The sequence below is a fragment of the Rattus norvegicus genome, chromosome 15, assembly GCF_021556685.1.
Source record: "Rattus norvegicus strain SHRSP/BbbUtx chromosome 15, alternate assembly SHRSP_T2T, whole genome shotgun sequence".
NCBI lineage: Eukaryota > Metazoa > Chordata > Mammalia > Rodentia > Muridae > Rattus > Rattus norvegicus.
In genome coordinates, this window is record NC_141548.1 from 101,421,291 (window position 1) to 101,437,796 (window position 16,506).

The window sequence follows — 16,506 nt, forward strand, 5'->3', positions numbered from 1 at the left end:
CCTTCACCGCTGTGGGCAAGTGTTATCCAATCTGCTGCCGGCTGCCACAGAGCAGAAGGGCAGGCAGGGGGTGGTCCCTCTGTTCTCACACACTGGCTCTCCTCATTCTCAGACCCTCAGATGCAGGCTGGAGTGACCCCACCAGTTTCCCCGATGCTCCAGCTCTCCCCGCTCTGCATCTGTAGTTGTGCTACCTGTGAGATTTGACTTGCTTGATAAGTCTCCAAATATGTGCCTATTCATGTGCACACACTGCATACTGTGCCTGTGACGTGGTACCCACATATAAATCTCACACGTTTATTATATATATAAGTAGTAAATATAACTATCTAGGTGAGCATAGGTGGTATGTTATTTTAATTACCTATCTAACTTTTTTTTCAATTGGGGGATTGTGTGTATGCCATTGGTGCCTCTGTGGAAGTCAACAAAGAACTTGCAGGAGTCAGGTCGACCCAGCGCTCTAGCTGTGGGGTCCTGAGCTGGAACTCACGCTATTAGACTTAAGGACAAGCACATTTACTTGTTGAACCAGCTCATCACCACCACCCACCTCATTCTAACAGACGAGATCTAGGTAGCCTAGCTTGGTCTCTAACTTGCTGAGGATGACACTGAAAGTCCAGACCCCCTGTCTCAGCCTCCCGAGTGCTGGAATTATAGGCATGTGGGCAATATTATTCAGGGTTAAATATGGAACCCAGGTGTCTTACTTAGGGTTTTACTGCTGTGCACAGACACCAAGACCAAGGCAAGTCTTATAAAGGACAACATTAATTGGGGCTGGCTTACAGGTTCAGAGGTTCAGTCCATTATCATCAAAGCAGGAACATGGCAGCATCCAGGCAGGCCTGGTGCAGGAGGAGCTGAGACTTCTACATCTTCATCTGAAGGCCACTAGCGAATCCTGGCTTCCAGGCAGCTAGGATGAGGGTCTAACAGCTAATGCACACAGTGACACACCTATTCCAACAAGGCCACACCTACTCCGACAAGGCTATACCTCCTAATAGTGCCATTCCCTGGGCTGAGCATATATGAACCATCCCCACCCGGGCTGTGTGCATGCTAGACACACACTCTACTAATTGAGATGAATCTCCAACCCTCAAACATGAAATCCTTTAAGAGAAGAAAGTCTAGCTGGGTGCGATGCCACACACTACTGATCCAAGCTAAGTAGGAGGACTGAGAGTCACAGACAACTTGGGCTGAACAGTGAGATTCTATCGTGAAATTTCAGGAAGGAACAGAGAGTAGGACTGGATCCGGATGTGGCTTTACTTAAGAAGAGCTAACACTGGTTGACCCTGCGGTGTGCCCATTATGTGCCGGACACTGTTTAAAGTGCTAAACACGCACCGGCTTGCTACAGTAACCCCATGCAGTGGGTGGTGGCACTCTCTCCACATTATAAATGAGGGGGTGGCAGCACCAACAGATAAAGTAACGTGTCTAAGGTTACATACTGACTAACAGGCTTTGAACCCTGTCCAGCTCCCTAGTTACCACTAGATTTGTTACTTTGTGTTTGTTGTTTTGTTTTGTTTTGCTTTGCTTTTGTTTTCATACGTGACTGTGCTGTATTGTGTGCTGTGTTACCAGGCTGGCCTCAGACTCTTGGATCCAAGTCACCCTCCCACCGCAGCCTCAAGAGTAGTTGGGTCTCTAGGTATGCACCACTGCTCTAGGTTTCTTGGTGCTACATATGGCTACCTGTCAACTGTGAGCAAAGAGGCAAGAGACCTAGGGAAGGCAGACAAGCGCCGCACACAGTTTAGGCTGGGAACTTATTTGGATTTGGTTCTATACACCTACCCCTCTGGTAACAGTGGATTTGTCACACCAGTCCCTTCACCTGCATACACTGTGTGTGCACACCTCTTTCCAATCACTGCACCCAGCAACCTCAGAACCCTCTCTCTGGTCCCCTCCACCCTACACCTCCATTGAGCTACATGTGCTCCCCTCTCTGAGCAATAGTATGAGATTCCACATCCCGCGTAACAACCAAATATAGCAGAGTCTACCCAAGTCTATTCCCGATGCATTAAGATAAGATAGATAGATAGATAGATAGATAGATAGATAGATAGATAGACAGACAGACAGACAGACATAGATAAATCTATGTCTATGTCTATGGTAAACTCTGTTCCTTTTGCTTCTGTTAGTAAGTTTGTTTTCTTACAGTTTTGCACATATGGACTGTGGTTTCTTGGTACTCCCTCTATATCCTCTCCTAGCTCCTCCCCACGCTACAAGAACCTACTCTTTACAAATCTCTCTCCCGTAGTATTTGACCAGGGCTGTCTGTTTGAGCCTGAGTTTGGAGCCATGACAGCCTGGTGGCCCACCTGTGGGTACATAATGGAATACTATGCCTCCCCACTCCCAGAATCTGTTGTTACCAATAGCTCAGAAGCAAATGACAGTCAGTCCCTGTGGGTCCCATCCCTAAGAGTTGCCATTAGGAAGTCCCAGTTTTAGTGTTCATGGCTGTTGTAAATTTGTAGTTGGCACGGCCTTGTCCTGCTCAGAAGACGGTAGTTTACAACCTCCCTCCCCTGCAGCGCCTACATTCTTTCCATAGCTTCTTCCTCAGTGTTTCTTGAGCCTTAACACGATGTATAAATATTTTGTCTAAGGCTCAACTGTTCTTTACCCCCAGTGTCTTGTACCATAACAGGTCTTCGAATCTATCTCTTCACTGCAAGGAGAAATATCTCTGCGGAAGGATGACAGAATCCTTTGTCTGGGGGCACACACAGGTAGTCAGGGGGTCGTTTAATGCTCTATCAGTTCAGCTAAGCACCCATCTTAGGTCCCCGGCTCCCAGGGCCTGAGACCTCTTCAAACACCAGTTTTGGACCAATTGTATAGAGCAAACCCTCCGTCCAATCTGGGAGCAGTTGGTCATCCCCATAACAGTGATGCCACACCACCCTGCCAATGGGTACATCTTTCTCGGCAAGTGAGTATTAGTTTGTAGCGTTTGCATACCTCTACGGGTTAGACTATTGATACTTTTACCGTACATTAGCCTGCCCAGAACTGTCCTACACTACGAGAGCAAGCTAGCAAGGATGAATCTTCCAAGCCTAACTGAACTGCTTTGGGATATACACTGTGTCCTTTAGTAAATGTTTACAGTGAATCCCTATTTACCACTGCATGCCTACGAATAATTGGTCTTGCATATGGCTGAAATCAGATGCACTATGGGAAGAGATATGTGCTGTGAGAAACATAAACATTGAACCTCAGCTACCAAAGTGGAGAACAGCCCAAACTATCCCCCTTGGTACTTCGCCACTTCTTCTCTTGAGCCTTGTATGAAAGAAGACCCAACAACAACTGGGGACCTCAGTCTCCTCCCTTGCAGGTCCCACTTTTGATCTTCATGGCATATCCCTTTCTAGTCTGTGCTGTTATTTCGCTCCAAATAAAATCATCTTCTGACTTCTGTAAATGTGTGTGAGTCCTTGTTTTCAATTCTTTGGACAAAGGGCCTGAAAACATCCGGTCCTGCCTGCATTCGCTGGTACCCGTTCTCCAGTGACACAGGAAGCTCTTTCTGGAGCCATGGCCACAGATCCAGGGATACTCTGGGCCAATCTCTGCAGCCAAGGGCAGACCACATGCTATATTCGCTTCACTTCAAGGCCACCGAGTCATGCTGGCCTTGGGGGAGGCACGGTCAGAGTTATCACACGTTTTCAGAAATAGGAAAAAATAAACACAGTCTAAAACTCTATCATTTTAACCACTCAGCTCAGGGGCATTAAAAGTTCTTCCACTGAAGACTGGAAGTGTAGCTCGACGGTGGACTCCTTGCCTGGCTGTGTGGATCCCTGTGCTTATTCCCAGCACTGAGGAAGCTGCCCTGCCTTGTAACGGCAGTGCTTAGAGGTGTGGGCATGAAGATCAGATGTTTAAGGTCATCCTTGGCTATGTAGCAACTTTGAGGCCAGAGTGGGATATGTGAGTCCCTGTTTCCCACCTCCCACCCCCGACTCTACCCGCCCCCCAAACAGAGTGCTGGAGAGATAGATGGCTCAGTCAATAAAGCGCCTGCCATGCAAGCTTGAGGACCCAAGTTCAGATCCCCAGTAGCCATGTAAAGGTCAAGGGTAACAGCGCATATCTGTAATCCTTAGCCAGAGAAGAACAAAGATTGGCAGATCTCTGGAGCTTCCTGGCCAGCCAATCTAGCTGACCAGTGATCTCGGTTCAGTGAGAGAACTTGTCTCGAAAAGAAACAAAAACACTAAAACCATACAAGAGGAGAGCTACAGAAGAAGACACCCAGAATCCACCTCTCACCTCCATAAATCACACACATACATACATGTTCCTGGCATGCACACACACATAGACACATACAAACACTTTAGGTGCCCACACATAATACATGATTTTAAGAAGAACGTTGCCAGTATTGTATATCCATTGCCATTTCCCAGTGCATGATTGAATGGGCCAGGAATGCTTGCTTAGTCCTCAAAATGCTGCCTGGACCTTTATGGCTAACTAACGCCACGTTATATTTAGAAGGACTGCCAGGCAGTGACGGCATGCACACCTTTAGTCCCAGCACTTGGGAGGCAGAGGTAGGCGGATCCCTGAGTGCAAGATCAGCCTTGTCTACGAAGCGAGTTCCAAAACAGCCAGGTCTACACAGAGAAACCCTGTCACAATAAACAAAATAAAACAAACAAAAAAAAAAAAGGACTGAGAATCAAGACAGAGATGGATATACCTACTCCCAGAGGGAGACAACAGTTTGCCTTATCTTTATTCACTGGACTGAGAAACGGGAGTGGTTCTTACTGTTCTCCTTGGCCACTTAGCATCAAAGCCTCTTATCCTGTGTAAAAGGGTCTGGGCTGATGCAATACAGGGACAGCCTTCCTGAATGAGAACTGGATGCTTTCCCGACTCCAACTTCCTTTGCTGCTAAGCCGCAAGCCCCTCCCCAGACTCTGCCAACTGAATTTTTTCTCTCAGAACCTCAAGGTACAAAGAGGCAATGTCTGGCTGGAATCCAATCTCATGTGGGGAGCAAGCCCTAGCACAGCCATCTTCAGAGTGTGGGCTAGCATTTCTCACCACGAGGCTCTTGAAACAGTCCCCAAAGACACAGCACCTGTGCTTAGTGACAGTGGCAAAGATGTCTTTACAGACCCAGATTGTGGCAGATGTTTTCCTGTGGGTGAGACTTCTAATCTTGATTTTTTTTTTTTTTCTGTTTATGAGCTTGTTGGGAATTACTCAAGGGCCTGTACTAGAACTGGGTGTGGTGACACATGCCATTAGTCCCAGCATAGGTCAGGCTCTTGTAACTGAAATGTCATTCTATCCTGTCAGAGACGGGAGAGCACATCTCACTGTTGTTACCTGTGAGAAGGTTATGCAGACCTCAGGTGACCAGATGGGGACTTTGTTTCCATGATGCCATTTCATAGCTGGATAGACCTGAACTCCCTGGTGCAGGATCAAACTTGTGCTTGGGTCATCCAAAGCTGACCCTAGAAGCTTCAACAGAGGAATTTTGATTTAACCCCAGAAAGGAGGAGTGGCCTCTACCTCTGAGCATAAAATTCCTCCTTCTGGATTTGCAAATTCTTTATTTTTCCTCGTGCATGTGTGGCCTCAGGGTACCTTTCCTGGGAAGTGGGGGGGGGGGTGTGGAGAGAAAGAACCTGGAAGGCCAAGGACAAAAACAAACAGTTCAGATTTCTTAAGGCAGCCCAGTTCCCGATCACTCTGATCCACTCAGCAAAGCTGTGGGTCTACAGACTTAAGAAGCGGGGCTAAGGGTTGACAGACTCCCCGGTATGCAGACATAGAGGGAAAGGGGTCATGACCTGGTAGAAAAGATGTCGCATCTCCAAGATGGACGGCCACTTCCTCATCTTTAGACCTAAAGCAAAAGCTACGAAGCTTAAAACAAAGACCTTCGGGGATGTTTCTTCTTCTGACCGTCGGGCTCAGCGTGTTCAAGGCTGCCCTAGGACCTATTTACACAGCAGTTGTAGGCCAACCAACCATCCTTTCTTTCTTCAAACTGACCAATCCTAAACTAAGGGGGAAAAGACCCTTTGAAGACTTTTAAAACTCCCAGCCCTCAAGGAGAAGCTGGGTATTGGCTTCCTGAGTCCCCACCCCCACCCCCCCACCCCCCCCCACCACCACCACACACCTCTGCTTTATGAAGAGTCTTTATCTCTGTACGCCTGGTGCACATGTGCGCTTCCTCACAACACCCATAGTCAAAGGTTTTCTTCAACCCTGTTTGCTGTATTCCAAATTTCTCTGCCTGTTACCCATTACGTGGAGATTTCTCCCTGCCATTTAACTCTTTTATTGGCAGAGGAAACAAACTTGATCAAGACCTCGGACCTAAGAGGGGCGTCTGATTAATTGCTTTGGGGGCAGCTGAGGCAGACTGAAGATAATGCCGTACTGATGACGACGGCGTATGGACTTCTCTACTGACCGGTGACATTCGTCCTCAAGAGTTACGGGTTACAGTCATGTTTAGGGTTCTTGGTCTCAAGCGGCTGTCCTGAGTGTGGAACAACTACTTAACTACACTTATGAAGGAATGCCCAAGAGGGGAGCCCTGGGTCTGCAGGGCCAGCATGCTTGTGCATGGTATAAAGGCAGCGTCCTGCGTCTGCGTCTGCGTCGTTCCTAGACCAGAGTCCTCGTTACTGCCGCGGTGTATCCATTGGGTTACTGCAACCCAAGCACATCATGGATCCATCCCCCTTTCCTCAGTGTGTGTGATGTTCTCTGTTTAGCTGCTGCGTCTCTTCCTGCTCTGCAGGGGCCATGTGCAAAACCGGCGGTGATGCTGTAGAAGTCACAGGACCACCCTCTGAATAGACTATTTAGAATGTGGTCAAGGCACGGACGTGAGGCAAGGATCTACTTTGGAGCTTGGAGTCCCAGAAGGGATCTTAGTCTTCACACAACCAGTTTCAAAGCCTTAGCCACATCGGGAAGTTAAAGTCCAGCAAACCCATGTAGTGCTAATACATTCACACTCTAGGTGTAAGAGCATTCATTCTAGGGGGAGCCCGGTGATTGTTCGTTTTGCTGATGAGCTGACAGAGAAGCATAGAAGACACACACACACACCCCTTTAATCTCCAAGGCCGTTTTTTTCACTTATGTATTTGCTTGTTGATCTGCAGGGTGTAGATCAAACCCAGGACTGCCTGTCCGCCAAGCTGCTCCACTCTATTCCCAATCCCTTTTGTTTATTGCCCCATCCGAGATGAAACCCTTTGTGCTTCCTTTGCTCCTTTTCTAAATTCAGCTTTCACAGGTCCCAAGCAATGTGAGTCTGTGTGCTGTCCTCGTGTCTAAGGGCAGGCGATAATGGCTTCAGAGTCAACTCGGTTATGGTTTGCGATTGAGAGTTTTTTTTAAAACTGAAATTACGAATTCCAGCAGGTGGTGTTTATTTATATTGCCTGTGATAACCCAGAGAGCTCTTGCAAATAATCCTGTGAGGTAGGAGATATAACCAAAATGTATAGGGAAAAACAAACAAACAAAACAAAACAAAACAAACAAAAAAACAACAACAACAACAAAAAAAACGAGAGCCAACCTATGCTTGCGTAATAGTAAGGACTCAGTTCCAGCCTTTTAGGGGCTGAGGCAAAAAGTTCTCATGAACTTGGCAATTTGAAGTTAGCCTGGGTAATAATGAGATCAGGAGTAAAAGAAATAAATCTGAGTTTCAGGGAAGATATTTAAGACAGGCCACACAGGACGGTGATAGTGACAGAGCTCGGCCTATATCTGAGTTTTGTGACTGAACCCTCTAGGTTTTTAACCAGTCAATAATACACTGGTCTCCATCCAAAAGTGATTGCCTCAGCGCAGGTGGGTTTCAAAACTACTCACAGTGCCAACGTCCTCTTGTGATTGGCTCTTCATACACTCTGCTTGTGATTGGCTCCTCATATGCTCTGCTTGTGATTGGCTCTTTATATGCTCTGCTTGTGATTGGCTCTTCATATGCTCCTCTTGTGATTGGGTCCTCATACGCTCCGCTTGTGATTGGCTCCTCATACGCTCTGCTTATCCTCATGTGCTCTTTTGTTGTGATCAAAACACTCTGACCCAGATTCAATGGTCTGTGTCTATAACCCCGTGTCTGTGGAGCATCTATGACCCGGATTCAATGGTCTGTGTCTATAACCCCGTGTCTGTGGAGCATCTATGGCCCGGATTCAATGGTCTGTGTCTATAACCCCGTGTTTGTGGAGCATCTATGGCCCGGATTCAATGGTCTGTGTCTATAACCCCGTGTCTGTGGAGCATCTATGGCCCGGATTCAATGGTCTGTGTCTATAACCCCGTGTCTGTGGAGCATCTATGGCCCGGATTCAATGGTCTGTGTCTATAACCCCGTGTCTGTGGAGCATCTATGGCCCGGATTCAATGGTCTGTGTCTATAACCCCGTGTCTGTGGAGCATCTATGGCCCGGATTCAATGGTCTGTGTCTATAACCCCGTGTCTGTGGAGCATCTATGGCCCGGATTCAATGGTCTGTGTCTATAACCCTGTGTCTGTGGAGCATCTATGGCCTGGATTCAATGGTCTGCTTGTCTATAGCTCGGCATCTGTGAAGCATCTATGGCCTGGTATCTTGGACTCGGTCTAGCTTCTTCGTGCAGCAGCATGCATGTCTTGCAGTGCAGTTGCCACATGAGTAGTCACATAAAGCAAGGACAGAGCTCATGGCCAGGAACATTTGCTTTGCTGGACTGTACCCCACTCTCAACCACAGCAAGCCTCATTTGTTTTTAGTGTCAGAATGGCTTCCGCCCACCCAGGCGCTGGGTCAATGTGCAGCCACCTACTCTCCTCCTGCAAAGCTTATTAAAGTCAGAACTACTTCACACCCTCACAGTCCTTCTGCTGCTCTCAAGGAAAAGCAGGACTGTGATTTTTTTTCTTCATGTTAAACTGCAGGAAATAAAAAATGACCCGTCTTTGATATTTTCTCAACACATCAATGATCCCACAGTAAAAGAAAATGTTTTTCTGGAAAGTCTAAATGGTACAAAACTCAAGGGTGATCACCTTTGTTTGTTTGCTTGCTTGTTTGTATATCTTCAAGCAGGATCTTATTCTGTAGCCCTCCTCAGCCCAGAACTCATTTTTGTAGAACAGGTTGGCCTTCAACTTGCAGCAAATCCTCCTGCAAGTTCCCAGCTCCCAAGAGTAATTCCTATCTCAGGCCTCTCTGAAATGGCAAGTTCCAGGTTCAGTGAGGAAAAAATGTCCCCAAAAATAAAATAAGGCAAAGAGATTGAGAAAGATAGCCGACATTGTCCTCTGGCCTACAGGCACACATGCATGCATGCTCACACGCATATATACACACACATATACACACGTATACACACATACATACACACGCACACAAACATATATACATATGCACACACACATACATACACACATTCATACCTACACACACATGCACACACATACACGAACACACATATACACACATACACACATGCACACATACACACGCATACACACATACACACATACATACACACATGCACACATGCACACACACATATATGCACACACACATAGAGTTTTAAAAGTCATTAAATTCCAGATGGCAAGAAAATGATGATAATTTTTGAACTACAGAGAGCTTGAGAATCATGAACAGGCAAAATATGCCCTTGTTACAGCACTGCCTCAGACTTAGTGTGTCTGGAAATCTGTTTACTTCCATTTTTCCAGTACTGCCTGTTCACAGACAAGGCAGCATGGATAAATTTGCCTGCCTTTAAATGTTAGCTTAGCCAGGAGTGGTGACAAATGCCTTTAATCCCAGCACCTGAGCAGTTGAGACAGGCAGACCTCCATGAGTCTGAGGCCAGTCTGGTCTGTGTAGTGAGTTCCAGGATAGGCAGGGCTGCATAGAGACACTGTCTCTCCTCCTCCCCACAAAATTAATGAATTACTTAATGTTATCTCAAATGAATTCTGTGAAACCCCACAACTTAAAACAAAGGTTATCAGTGTTTTCTCCTTGCTTATTTTGTTACATGTTATTTTATTTTCTCTGCATAGCTATCATTTTAACTAATACTGTGTATTAGCATAGAAGACATGGAGGGTTTTTTTGGGTTTTTTGACAATGTGATAAAGGGAACCTTTGTTTACTCACTGTCCAGAAATCAGGCCAGGGTCCAGCGTTTCTAAAGAATGATTAGGTCTCCATGGAGACGCCACCTTGGCAGTGCTGCTGCTAGGCAGCCTAGGAAAACTCCAGAATAAATACACACGGGACCGGCAACTTCTGGATTTCTTTTGTTCTGTTTGTCTATTCCTCCACATCCATCCTGGCAAGATACAATAGCGAACAAACACCGGGTTTGCAAACTCACTCAGCCTGGGGTGGACGCTGAAGGCTTTAGGCTGGGCTAAATGCTGTTCAGCAGCTCCCATGTTCCTCTCTCTCTCTCTCTCTCTCTCTCTCTCTCTCTCTCTCTCTCTCTCTCTCTGTGTGTGTGTGTGTGTGTGTGTGTTATTCTTTTGTCCCTGCAACAGTTTCTCATGGGATCTTCTGCTTCCTTGAAGAATTTCTTATGTTGTCATGCTGATTGTACAGTCCTGTGTTTTGCACTCAGGTGGATCCCACTGTCAATATTTTCAGGCAGCAGTGGGGTTGACCTGTTCAGATTTTCATTCCTTACACGGCAGCCTTCTGTCATTTTCACTGACGGCTTCATCACCCTGACACCCTTTTCTCCTTTGCCACGTGGCCTGGACAACATAAGAAGCCACACAAAAAACCAAAAGAGTGACTGGAGATTGTGGTCACTGGGTGGAGCACTTGCCAGCAGTCGTGAAGTCTTGGGTTTGGTGGCCAGCACCACACAGAAGGTGGAGGGAAGAGGACCTGATATTTAAGGTCATCCTGAACTCCAGAGCGTGGTGCCAACCTGGGCTGCCTGAGGTTCTGCTCAAGACCAATCTTGTTAGAGGGGAAGGAGGTAGACTGCCTGGGAATTCCTTTGAAAGACAAAGGTGAGGGCAGATGGAGCAAGATGTAGTCAACCAAGGTTTCCTCCACAAGAGAAAAGATTAAAACTTTCCAGTCGTCCCCAGGAGAGAGGACGACGCTTGGGCCTGAGCTGTAGAGATGGAGCTGGGCCTCACGTAACATTGAGCAGTGCAGAGGTAGCTGGACTGATGCAGCTCTGTGGGAGGAGCCATCATAATGGTCCAGACCTCTGCTCTCTCTTAACGTCCCTCCTTCAACGTTCTACCTGCTCTGGAAACAAACAACCCTCCTCTTGTGTGGAGATTTATGGTGAGAAAATGAAATGGCAACATGAAGAAGAGAAAGCTCATTTTCATCTTCTTGGTTTGTTGATACAGCATTCATGAAGGGTCTAGTCACTGTTACTGTAACTTACTAGGTTGCCATAAAGGTGTTAGTAAGTTTGCAGTCACTGTTACTGTAACTTACTAGGTTGCCATAGAGGTGTTAGGAAGTTTGCAGCAATGTCAGAGTTCAGCGAAGGACAGGAGAAACCTAAAGTCGAATCTTTTCTCCAGTGTTAGAATGTTGCCACCTTTCCACTGAAGGACAGCCATTAGTTTCCAGGCTTATTCTGCATAAAATGATTAATTTTTGTTTGGAGATTTGCAAAGAGAACCGTCTGTGATGACCATGGAGAGGGACCTGTGGGATGGTTCTAAGTCACACCAGCTGCCCCTTACCCCATGCCCATCACCTGTCTGCAGACGCTGGCAGTCCGCCTCTACTGAATAGTACCCTCTCTGATTTCCACTGTCTTAGTCAGGGTTTCTATTCCTGCACAAACATCACAACCAAGAAGCAAGCTGGGGAGGAAAGGGTTTATTCAGCTTACACTTCCACATTGCTGTTCATCACCAAAGGAAGTCAGGACTGGAACTCAAGCAGGTCAGGAAGCAGGAGCTGATGCAGAGGCCATGGAGAGATATTACTGAATTGTTCGCCCGGCTTGCTCAGCTTGCTCTCTTACAGAACCCAGGACCACCAGCCCAGGGACAGCACCACCCACAATGGGCTGGGTCCTCCCACCTTGAGCACTAATTGCGAAAATGCCTTAAAGCTGGGTCTCATGGAGGCATTGCCTCAACTGAGGCTCCTTTTCTGTGATAACTGCAGCTTGTGTCAAGTTGACACACAAAACCAGCCAGCACACACACACACACACACACACACACACACACACACACACGATAATAATTCACTACCCCCTGCCCATCTGCAAGGAAGTGCTATGGAGAACTCTGAGTCCTCAACCCTAAAACACTTGGAATTCACCCAGAGAAAGGTCCTGCCCTTATTTTTTCCACCAACACCAGGGAGTGCAGTTTCTGTAAGAAAGGAAAAAGGTTGTTTTTTCTGCCCGCCCACCTAGGAAGGAAAAATGGGGTCTGTAGTCCCTTTCAAGTCAAATTCTATTCATGGGTCAAAGGCATGTGGGGAGCCTCCTGCCAAGTCTATTGAAAAGGTTTTGTTTGGTTATCTGAAACCATCAAAGCACATGAAGGTCATCATCTCCCTCAAGCTGGGCTCGAGGATCATGGCCTTTCGCTGTTTCAAATGTGCAGCAGAAATGAGTTCTGAATCCTCACGTCACCACCGGCCCCATTACCAGCCCTCGCTCTTTCTCTTCTGATTTGATGAACATCCACAACCAAAATGTAGTCAGCCAGTCATGCTGTGGCCACTCTACCTTTAAAGTATTCTCGTTAAATTCACGGCAGTGTCAGCATGCGCAGACTTAGACAGCAATGGGAGAGACTGAAATGCAATGGTTTTCTCCAGGGTCAAGATGTTGTGACCTTTCCCCGGGGCCTGCTGGTTTCTCTCTGGATAAAGGTGACCTCAAGTCACAGACAAACCACCCAGCCAGCACCAGGACACCAGGGAGCCTGTTTCTAACAACAACCGGGAAAACTTCTTTCTTTGTGGTAAATTCTAGTTAATGACTGAGGGAAAACAGAAAACCTAAGACTGCCCATAGCGCACATCAGAAATAATGACCACAGGCAAGTAAACATACAAACATTAGCAGATCGAAGTACATAGGAGACATTGTCATAGATTCAGAATATACCCCACATGGCTAACTCCAAAGGGAAACTACAAAATTAACACCGGAGAGACTTGTGACGGAGTTACTACCATCCCAATCAAAACGTCAACATTATTTGTCTCCTTACATGACATACTGAGAGGACACAGCATCATTTCTGTGGGCTTTTAGTTCTGCTCTTATTGTTTGCTTTGTTCTGTTGTTGAGACAGGGTTCCAGAGAGCCCTGTGTGGCCTCAATCTTACCATTCGGTCAAGAACAAGGTCTTGAACTGAACCTTCTAACCCTGATGCCCAAGAGCTGGCCTTACAGGTACAGACCACCATGACTGACAGTTCTTTGGTATTCTTGTCCAAAATACATAGCTTCGAATTTAATCATTAGTGAATAATAGGCAAGACACTAACAGCCTTGATGCTGTCAGGTTCAGAAGTCATCCCTCTTTTGTGTGATAGCATGCCCGCTTGGGGTGATAGTCAGCACGCCCACTTTGTGATGTGTGTGTGTGTGTATGATGTCTATGTGTATGATGCATGTGTATTTGTATATGATGTATATGCATATGATGTATATGTATGTGTATGTATATGATGTGTGTGTATGTACATGATGTATATGTGTGTATATATATGTGTATGTATATGATGTATGTGTATGTGTATATCTGTATATGCATATGATGTATATGTATGTGTATGTATATGATGTGTGTGTATGTACATGATGTATATGTGTGTATATATATGTGTATGTATATGATGTATGTGTATATGTATATGATGTATATGCATATGATGTATATGTATGTGTATGTATATGATGTGTGTGTATGTATATGATGTATATGTGTGTATATGTATGTATATATGTATATGATGCATATGATGCATATGTACATGATGTATGTGTACATATATGATGTGTGTATATGTGATGTATATGGGATATATATGCGATGTATATGCAACTTATGTGTATATGTAATGTCTATGTATATGTATGTGTGTATATATAATGTATATGCAAGATCTCAGACTGGCCTCAAAAATCACCATGTAGCCAAGCATGGCTTTGAACTTCTAGTCCTCCAGCCTGTACCATGCGAGTGCTGTGATCTGAGACCATGTACAGCTTACGTGGAGGTCTGGCCTAACCTGAGGTTCCTTGTATGCCGGGTGAACACTTTCCCAACTGAGCTCCATCCCCTGCACTCTAATCTACTCACATTCTATTGTCCAGAATTCAATGGTGCAGGTGCCCTCAGCTGTAAGAGAGCTGACTATGTACCAGGTTACAAAGAGCAGGATTCTTCTGTGACCATGAGCAGGTTCCTTTGTAAATGACCACAGTTCTTGCAGAAGTCCGAGAGGCCCGGAGTAGAAGCGGTGGGCCACTAGAACGATAATAGTACGGAGTGCTGCCTTTCTTGCTTCCTGTCTTTCTTTCTGTGTGGGGATATGTATGCATATGGACTTGCATGTGGACTTGCATGTGGACTTGCATGTGGATGCTGGAGGGCTCTTACTAAGCCAAGAGGAAGCTCATTGTTTTGGCGAGGCCGGGTCTCCAGCGAGTCCTGGCATCTGCCTGTGCCCATCCCATAGAGCTGGGATTACAGGCATATGGAGCCACGATCAGGGTTTTGCTGTGGTTGTTTGCTTGTTTGTTTTTAATATGGGTGCTAGAGATTTGAACTCAATTCCTCACAGAAAGAGCCATCTCCCCAGCTCTGTGATAATTAAACTTGATTTTTTTTTTCTTTTTTTTGGAGCTGGGGACCGAACCCAGGGCCTTGAGCTCGCTAGGCGAGCGCTCTACCGCTGAGCTAAATCCCCAACCCCCTAAACTTGATTTTCTTAAAAGCAAACAAATACACAAAAAAGAACCTTTATTATGTGTGCCCATCTTTTTGGATAATCAGTAGGAGACATTTTATGAATACATTGTTTTAGACTGGCAGTATTTAGTTTTACCCCAGGTCTCTGGGCTATCTAGTCTCTCTGGTCCTTGATCACCCGAGGAGTGTCAGATATGGGTTTTACACCATGGAGTGTGTCTCCAGTCAAATCACACAATGGTTGGCTACTCCCACAAGTTCTGTGCCATCACTGCCCTAGCATGTCTTGCAGACAAGACAGATGAGAGGTCAAAGCTTTTGTGCCTACATTGGTGTTTCTGATTCCCTTTGGGTGACCTACAGAGTCCCTGCCTGCACCAAAGACACTAAGATGTAGGGGGTGAAGGCCCCCCCGTAGGCACCAGCTTGACTTTTCCTTGTTCAGTGAGTCCTGTGGTGCTGTCCTTGGTGATGAGGCCCGACTGTCAGTTTCAGAGAGCATCCCACTGTCTAAGTAACAGCCTCGGTTCCTTAGGGTTTCCATGGGACTCCCTTGGCCAAACCCAATTGAATGCAACCAAGTCCAGCTATTGGAAGCTTCATTCGGTGACAAGAAATGGCCAGCTGACTCTGATTCTTCCATTACCAGGAGACCGTGTTAGGATCCCCTTCACATATTTTAGAAAGTTCCACTGCACTAGATCCCCATAGTGTCTTAGTCAAGGTTTCTTTTTTTTTTTAATTGGATATTTTCTTTATTTACATTTCAAATGTTATCCCCTTTCCCGGTTTCACTCCCAGAAACCCCCTATCTCATGCCCCTCCCCCTGATTCTATGAGGGTGCTTCCCCACTCCTTCCCTCCTCCCCACCCTGGCATTCCCCTACACTGGGGGGGGGGGGCTGTTCAGCCTTCATAGGACCAAGGGCCTCTCTTCCCATTGATGCCAACAAGGTCATCCTCTGCTACATATGAGGCTGGAGCCATCAGTCACTCCATGTGCACTCTTTGGATGGTGGTTTAGTCCCTGAGAGCTCTTGGGGGTCTGATTGGTTGATATTGTTTTTCCTAGGGGGTTGCAAACCCCTTCACCTCCTTCAGTCCTTTTTCTAACTTCCCCATTGAGGACCATTGGTTAGTCCAATGGTTGGCTGTGAGCATCCACCCCTGTATTTGTCAGGCTCTGGCAGAGCCTCTCAGGTGACAGCGATATCAGACTCCTATCAGCATGCACTTCGGGGCATCCACAATAGTGTCTGGGTTTGGTGACTGCATGTGGCATGTATTCCCAGGTGGGGCAGTCTCTGGATGGACTTTCCTTCAGTCTCTGTTCCACATTTTGTCTCTATGTTTCCTCCTGTGAGTATTCTGTTCCCCGTTTTAAGAAGGACTGAAGCATCTACACTTTGGTCTTCCTTCTTGAGCTTCATGTGGTCTGTGAATGGTATCTTGGATGTTCCAAGCTTTTGGGTTAATATCCACTTATCAGCAAGTGTATATCATGCATA